General features: G+C 37.3%; 1 non-coding gene across 1 annotated transcript; it reads right to left on the reverse strand.

Annotated features, from left to right (window-relative positions):
- Positions 1 to 4,675: 4,675 nt before the first annotated feature.
- On the reverse strand, positions 4,676 to 4,816 carry LOC149232209 (U4 spliceosomal RNA). The gene has a single exon (XR_016248534.1). It is a non-coding gene; the product is annotated as a U4 spliceosomal RNA (small nuclear RNA).
- Positions 4,817 to 9,265: the final 4,449 nt, after the last annotated feature.

Consider the following 9,265-nt stretch of genomic DNA (forward strand, 5'->3'; position numbering starts at 1 on the left):
GTGGTGGACCGTAAGAGCACTTTCGGGTGCTGTTTCACCTTGGGATCTGCTTCGATATCCTGGATGAGCAGGAAGAAGAAGTCGGTGGCTTTGAGCACCGCCGAAGTAGGATATATTGTTGCTAGCATAACCTCGTGTGAGGTAGTCTGGTTGCGAAAGCTCTTCAGTGAGCTGTTTGGATTTACATTGGATAACACTGTGATTCTCTATAACAACCAGAGGTGGGATTCGATTATTGAGGAATCTCGTATTCGTCGATTGCTCCAGCAGATAGACATCATCTTGGATATGGTAAGTTGATGAGCAAGGAGGCTCCATCGCATTAAGATGATGTACAGGTTGATACACCTTGTCAAAGCCCCGAGGAAAGATCTAATCTGTGATTTTCCCAAACGACTTGGAGTCGGTAAGAAACCCTTGTACAAGGGTCCTACATGTTGCATACATTGAGCTCTGGGAGCTCTGAGGGCTTGCGGTTATTACTAGAGCAACATACGACCACAGGGTGACTCACCCTCCCTTGGTGGTGCACACTGGAACAAGATGATTCGCTCTCTTGTGGGACAAGATGATTCGCTCTCTTGTGGAATAGGATGATTCGCTCTCCTGTGTAGCAGGATGATTAGTTCTCCTGTGAGGCCTGGATTGATGTGTTCTCCATGGCGATTATATCAGGATTGATGTGTTCTCCTGTGAGGCCTGGATTGATGTGTTCTCCATGGCGATTGTAGCAGGATTGATGTGTTCTCCTGTGAGGCCTGGATTGATGTGTTCTCCATGGCGGCTTGGATTGATGTGTTCTCCATGGCAATTGTAGCAGGATTGATGTGTTCTCCTGTGAGGATAGGATTGATTAGTTCTCCTGTCGAGGCATCCTACCCATGCAGTCTGGGACTCATGGGAAGTACCTCTCATCTGATCAATGAGCAGGGAAATGAAGTTAGGGACCATAGTAGTGCCGATGGACGCATCGTTGTAACTACCGTACTCCCTATGCTAGGATGACCTCCATTGATCTGGGATCAATGATACTGGTCTGGGACCAGTGGTAGGAGTTGTACCATACTATGACGCTGACTTCGGGTCGGTTGAGACTGGTCTGGGACCAGTGGTACATGCTCTGAGACTGACTTTGAGTCAGTGGAGGATGATATTGGTCTGGGACCATTGGAGTTGTACTCACTATGACGCTGACTTTGGGTTGGTTGAGCTGGTCTGGGACCAGTGGTACATACTCTGAGACTGACTTTGAGTCAGTATGATACATCCTCGATCATTTCTTCTTCTTCATAATTCGGACAAAAGCAGAGTAGAACAGAACAATGCAAGAGTAGAGCAGAACAGAACAAAAAAGTACAGATCAGTGCAGGGCAGAACAAGACAAAGCAGAACAGGCAAAATAGAGCAGAGCAAGGCAAGGGTCAGGCTGTACAAGGCAGTGCATTTGATGGATGAATAGTAATGACCGATAGACAGATTGCAAATGAAGTTCTCCATGGTTGAGAGGGAGTGTTAAAATTGGCAACCATGGCAAAACTTCATGTGGGTCATCTTATTCATGGCTAATAATATTTTTATTAGATTCCTCTCGTCGAGAGGTGTAAGATTGATATGAAGATCATCCAATTCCGATAAATATTCATGGAGATATGAATTTATTTTGATTATGGAATTATTATCAAGCCGACCTACAACTCATGTAGGCTCAGAAGCCCAACAGTGGCATCTATTCACCCACCAACGTTGTGTATAAATATAAGAGGACTTTTCCTCATTTAGACTCACTCATCTCATCACATCTCTCTCTCTCTACTGCACAGATATGAGTCTCTTCTCTACTGCGCTGAAATGGGTCTCTCTCTCTCACACATGTGAAGCCGGAAACTGCTGAAACTGAAGCTGCAACTGCAGAAGTAAATATTGACTTACGTGGCCTAGAAGATCTCCTCTTTGGAACTGTGCTGTAGGTTCATCTGAACCTCCTTTGAAAGCCGCAACTTTTGGTGGTGGAATGAAGTCAATCCGACGAACGGTTTGCAAGATATCGACTGCCCTAGTTTGAAGCCGGAAACTGCTGAAACTGAAGCTGCAACTGCAGAAGTAAAGATTGACTTGCGTGGCCTAGAAGATCTCCTCTTTGGAACTGCGCTATAGGTTCATCTGAACCTCCTTTGAAAGCCGCAAATTTTGGTGGTGGAATGAAGTCAATCCGACGAACGGTTTGCAAGATATCGACTGCCCTAGTTTGAAGCCGGAAACTGCTGAAATTGAAGCTGCAACTGCAGAAGTAAAGATTGACTTGCGTGGCCTAGAAGATCTCCTCATCTGAACTGCGTTGTAGGTTCATTTGAACCTCCTCTGGAAGCCGAAACTTTTGGTGGTGGAATGAAGTCAATCCGACTATCAGTTTGTGAGATATGGTCTGCCCTAGTTTGATAATGAAGCCGCTAATGCTGATGCTACTGATCTAGGGTTTGCTACTGCTGATATGAATCAGATTTATTGTACTATTTCTCTCTGCTGAATTATTGAAGATAAAATAAGATTTGATCAAAGGGTTTCCCCACACATTGTGGGGTTTGTCCCTGGCTAGCCGCCACATCTTGTGTCTCTTGTCTTGGCTTGTTTTATGTCGATCATTTAATGTTCTATCTGCACTTTACTTTATGTACATGTGATTGCTAATCGGTGGAATATAATAAGAAAAAGAAGTAAACTGTTATAAGCATAGAACATACCATAACTTAACAGTTTGCCATTACATTTCTCAAGTCTCCATTGCATTTCTTTTCTCCCAATATTTCCTCCATCCTTCCCATTTTTTAACATTAAGTCATAAACATTCTTGAGCCTCAACTACATGCCTCTCACATCTCCGAATTCCTCTATACAAGCCAAAGCCCACAAAAATTGCACACCATTTAGAATTTCCATGAAAGTTGGTCATTTATTCAATCCCAAACAAAACCTTTCAACTAGCTCACAATATCAACATACATAGCCAAATCTAGGCCAAACAATAAACCTGTGCATTACACATCCAAGGCTCTTCCACATCTATAAGCCAAATGACATAAAAAAATAAAATCATAACTAAAGAGAAAATTCCAAATTCTTCAACTCAATGTATCACATGAATTTGCTTGCCCCATCCTCACATAGCTTATAATTGAAGCTATCAATGATGAAATGTGTGAATATACATAGAAAGAAAGAGCATTAAATGATTTATCCCTATAATTAAAATTAACAAATGAATCATAAGATGTGGTTTTGAAGTAGATCCACTCCATTTATCCTAACCATTCCCATTTAATATTATCTACTTTGTGTGCTTGCTTATCCATAAAGAATTTATGTACTCTCAAAACTTATAAATAGTAAATTGATTCAAAATATTTTTCAAGCAATTAATCTCTATTCACTAGCCTACTCAACTAAATATCTTGAAGAAACATTTGAGAATGCATATAAGCTATTACTAGTATTGAATCCCAACCATGATACGATTAATTCAATTAATGGCATTTGAATTGTAAGAAAGGTATGGTTGTGCAAAGGAAGACACGGCATACGGGGTGAGCAAGCAAAGGATTCTAGCCTTTGATATCGAAAGGTGTGGTCTTTGCCCAAATCCATTTCAATTCTTGTTCCATGAAGTAAATAGAGGCAGATCTTCTATTTAATTCCAAAAGGATGGATTCTGTTGCAAGTGCCAATAAATATTAAAAGAAGAAGAAGACAGGGTTGGAGACCAAATTATAGAAATGGGTTACGAACATGGTCTTGGTTCGATGGTCCAGCGGAAGTGGTGATATTTCCCACCGAGAAGATATGGGCAGTCTCACAATTCACCTATGCAAGCTTGTTATTTCAAGCAGATAATCTAGATGCAAGTCCTCCAAACTTTAGTGGAATAGATAACCCCACACACTGTCTTTGTACATGGGTAATGATGTCACATCTCAACATGTTGAACGGATCTTCCTTGCAGTCTAAGTATGTGATACTTCATTATAATATTCACATATAAAATACAGCTAAATAAAATCACTATACAGTCACTGGATCCATGCACTGCTACCGAATTTATTACAGCAAAGAGCAACAAAGGCTGAAATCTTGCTACTATGATTTATACGAACTGTGGCTTTGACTTCGCTTCGCATCCTCGAGTACAAAGGTTGATATAATTTTCTTAAATACAAATTATATCCCTTCCAAAGTTTGAACAAATAGCGAGATCTTCACCGCTGATGTTGATGGTTCCGATCTGCCAAGGCTTACCCACTATACTTATGATCATGGAATTCTATTTCGGGTAGCATTTTTAATCATCAGAGGGACTGAACCTCAAATGCGATTTGACTAGAGGGACTAAGAACCTTAATATACTTTAATGGTCGTAATAGTTTTCTTGGATTTGGAATTTTAAATTATTCAGTGCCCGAGACAAAGATGAGACCTTGGGAAAGACTCTTTAAGGCCAAGACGTAGACCTTGGGAAATTGACTATTGTTAGGGCCCGAGCCACAGGCGAGCCCTCCAAAAATTCTCGAAGGCCAAACTCTCTGAGGCCAAGACGTAGAATATATCAACGACGAGATTTGGAAATAGTTTTCGCACAGCAAACTCAAACGAGCAATTTTGAAATTGACTATTGTTAGGGCCCGAGCCAAAGGTGAGCCCTCCAAAAATTCTCGAAGGCCAAGGCGTAGCCCAGGCCAACGAGGGGGGTTGGAAATAGTTTTCAACCAGCAATTGACGCGCCTCGGTTTTACCTCACTAGCTGCGTCATTGCCCCAAGCGCAAAGATACTTCCCTAACTCTTTGTTCCTCGTCTTCATAGTCTTCCTCGTAACAACTCTCTTTTTACTAGGAAGAAGAAGGCCCATCCATCATTCCCCGATGTAGGTTTTATAAGCTTCTTTACTTCTAAGTTTGTTAAGGTAAGCATTACAGCTTGTTAATTTATTGTTTGGGAGGAGGGGGCTAATTTTGGTGACTCTCTCGTTACTTACCAACAACCTTGCTCTCTAATTGTTGGGACTCCCTAGAATTGGTTGAGTGAGATTGGAAAGGTAATACATGGTTCCCTTCTTATCGTGCAAGGCGTGTCATTGGTGATACCAGAGTTGGCACGAGGGCATCAAACTCAATTCAATCATATAGAGTGGAAAAACAATAAGCACTCTAGATTAACTAAAATTAGTAAGCTATCATACAATGTAAAACTTTTAACAAGCTATACTTAAATTAAACATATTTTCATATCCCTTTTTCAATGAATAAAGAAACTTCAATTCTTATAAGTTATTATATTGCATATAACTATATAGGTCAAGGATGTATATCTACTAGAAGGGTGACCTTTTAGATAGTGGAGGCAAGGAAGAGATAGGTACAAAACTTAGTAAGTCATTACCAGGGAGACTTGGCATAAACATAATATTAAAAGAGATGTTTATGATTTTTAGGGCTACCACAACAAGGACATTTACGCAAAAGAATACCCACATGCATCAAAGTACTACCAAGAACTACAACAACAATCATCTTCCAAACACTATAGAGATTAAACAACCAAGTCTTTTACTTAAACGTCAATCTTTGGAGCTTGTTCAATTGACCATTAAGGGTGGCTAAGACATTGCAATCTATAGCCCTCAGTAGGTTGATTTTTTTTTTAAAGCTTTAGTCTTGTTTCATTAATGTTTCCACCAAATTTGAAGGGCCTAGAAGCCAAGGGTCATCAATAAAGAGTTAGGAATAATACCATTAATTAATCAAGGACCAATTAGCATGGGTTAGCAACATAAACCTTGCTTTCAATTTTATCCAAGGCATCTTCTTTGGTAGGAAAATGAACAATTTCATGAGACGAATTGAGGTATCTTTTGAAAAATGTAAATCGAGAAACGTGCATTTCTATGTACACCTTTCCTTCTTGACATAGGATTGGAGACCACCACAATGAGTATTAATTAAATAATAGCCCATACCTCAATGCTTGGCTTTTCTCGTTAAGGTCAAATTTAATCACAATCTCCTGTACTTTCCAAATACATTGGACAACAAAAATCTCTTTTACAATCACTTGGATTAGCACAACAATGGGAGTTTGAGAATTGTGGTGTCACCATAATTTTTGCCAAAGAGGACTTTAGAGAAAACAAAGTATGTCAAAAGCCCCTTCCACAACTCATTCCTTCCTAAGGCCCAAACTTCTCAATTAATGCACAACACTTGAACATGAAATAGATTTGAATGATGCTCATATGAGCCAATCCCTAGGAGTACAACACAAAATCCAATTAACTTCATGAAAGTTTACACCTCCAATATAAGCCCAAAGAAAGCTATATAACACATAGGTAGAAAATAATATCTACTGTTGACACCACATCTAAAGAATTCCATTGTTTGGAAGCATAAAATAATTTTTCATGCCATGGCATTGGAATAACACAACATAAAATGTTGGTTCATACATATTGATAAGAATAATAAATGCCAAATCTGGCTTATAATATTACCATGATGTGCATAACATTAGATATGTGCGCGCACATGCACATGTCAAACTTTTCCAACATATATCTCGTTACAATGCCAACATGATCACCATGGCAAACAAAGTTAAATAGACGATAATAACATTATATAGCATAGGGTCGTACAAAATGCTTTGAATGACAAATAACAAATATGGCATATATCTAGTTGTAATGTTGGTATGAAGTAAATTACATGCATTAGATAAAAAGGAAAATATATATAGTTTTAGTTAAAAAACAAACCACACAATCACATACTACTTTATAATGTCAATCTGACATATATGACATGAATAACACAAAAAAGACAACATTCTAGGTTATCACTTAAATAAATGAACACCATTTATGGGTGTTGAGCTAAAAGAAAATATTGTTTAAATATATATATATAAAAGAAACTATTAAGGAAAATTGTTTAAATATAAAAAAACTATTAAGAGATTTCCAAACTTGGGTGGAATCGAATAATATCTAAAAAATTAGGGTTTTCTTTAAAAGGTGAATTTATCCAACATATATCTTTCTAGTTATAACCATGATATGCATATTACACAAAAATATCTTAAGTATACTTGAAATATTGTAAAAAATGCAATGGTTGTGCATTCCATGGATTCTTTAGATTAATGCCATCATTTATAAAGCCCTTAGTTTACATTTTGTCACACTAAATATCTCAATTTCATAGTTTGGACAATTCAATTCTCTTGTTTGAAGTCATCAAGATCTTAAAAGGAAGTAACAACAGTTTCAACTTGAATGTGCGTACATTGGATAACTCACATGACAAGTCTATGAAATCCAAGAAATGATCCAAGAGTTCACGTGGCGTCATTCTAGTGATCATTTTGGGTGCTTGTCTCACCATTGGTATTGCTGCAAGCACACGCATAAAGCTATTTGACTACAGAGTTGAAGTGAAGAGAATAATCATGGTTAGATGAATAGGGCCTACTGCATATGCATGCCACGATTTTTCTATACAAAGTTGAAATGTAGATTCAAAATACAAGCAAATCCTAAATACTTACATAGCAAAAATATAGAAAGACAAGTTCTAAGAAAGTCAAAATGCACATGGTTAGACAATCTAGATTACATACAATACAATGAATCCTAATTGCACACAATTGCACATAATTCAAGTAGAGATGAAATGCAATGAAGCTTTATTACACATCCCACGGGGCATAGAACAAATGGTGACAAGGTGCACTCTTAAGGCACTCTTTGTGTTAAGGTCCCAACTTGAAAACCTAGTGAGCATAGATCGAACCATGTTAAGGGTACTATGGGCCAGGCTTATTTTGACAACTTAGGTGCCCTTGGGTCATGGTTTCTTAGCAATAGGCTAGTCCTATAGTTTAGAAACACACTAGAAAACAAAAAAAATCCTGTTTGCACAAAATTGCACATAATTCAAGCAAAGCTTAAATACAATGAAGTCAAACTGCACACAATATCTTATTGCTAGTTACATAAGAAAAACATGTTATACACATATAACATTATTTTTCTACACATAGGTGAAATGTTGAATAACTAAAATTACAGAGCAGTTGAAATGCAAATTACATGAAATATAGAATAGAGGATAACTAATTACTCTGAATTGTGGTGCAATTCTCTTACATTGTTATTCTCTTGTCGTTGCACCTCCATTCAAAGTTCACGACCCCATTACTCACAAGTATGAAGTAGGTTTAACAGCATAATAATCCTTGGAGATCCCAACCCATTATTTACCTACATTCAATTCGACATAGTGCTCTACAAGAACTAAAGAGACATACCTATTTGATGTTAAAACCTATTGAACTTGTTTGCACCTACCTACAAAATACAACAACATCAAGTATTATTTACCAACTAACACTCTTGCATAATTCGATGGGTTGCTACAAAGGCAAGCACGGAGTTGTGATCCTAGATAACATCTATCAAGGATGAGATATGTCTTCACTACCCAAATTGACAAACTCAATACTTTATAAAATCGGAAGCATTGAAAATGTTTCCTTAAGAGTGTGAACAATGGAAATTTAGAGTATTTTCATATATTTTCATTAGGTGCATATACATGCACATTATTAACCTTTAGAAGGATGGGTGCTGGGGAATGAAGGTGAGCATATGTGTGTGTTTGTAGCATTTATACTTTTTTATTAGGTGCACAAACATGCACATCATCACCCCTGAAGAGGGTAGTGGTGGTGGATGGCAATGTGCATCAATGTGCATGTAGTGTTTATATATTTTTAATAATTGCACACACATGCACATTGTCCTCCTATATAAGGTTGGGCGTATACCTAAGTTTTGACATCTAGCATATAACAAGTTAAATTATGTGTATATTTTAAATATGTGGTTATAAAGATGGAATTGATCCTTTTGAGCTTAAATAAATGATCTCGTGTGTAAATAATGTAAATATGTTTGTATGGATTTCTATTGCAAACCTCAAGGTCAATGCCCGATTAATGAATGGTTGGGCATGTAGATGTTGTAAATAAGCTTTCCATGGTAAACCCAAGTTTAATTAGTGATTATGATTAATTCATTTGGGAGTTTTTTTCAGTATTATTAATTCTACTATAAATATACAAATTTATAATTCTGATTAATTCTAATAGAAATATACAAATATATTTATAACTCTAATTAATTCCACTAGAAATATACAAATTTATAATTCATCATTC

The sequence above is a fragment of the Pinus tabuliformis genome, chromosome J (assembly GCF_031772625.1).
Source record: "Pinus tabuliformis cultivar Carrire ecotype Pingquan chromosome J, CPIR1, whole genome shotgun sequence".
Lineage (NCBI taxonomy): Eukaryota > Viridiplantae > Streptophyta > Pinopsida > Pinales > Pinaceae > Pinus > Pinus tabuliformis.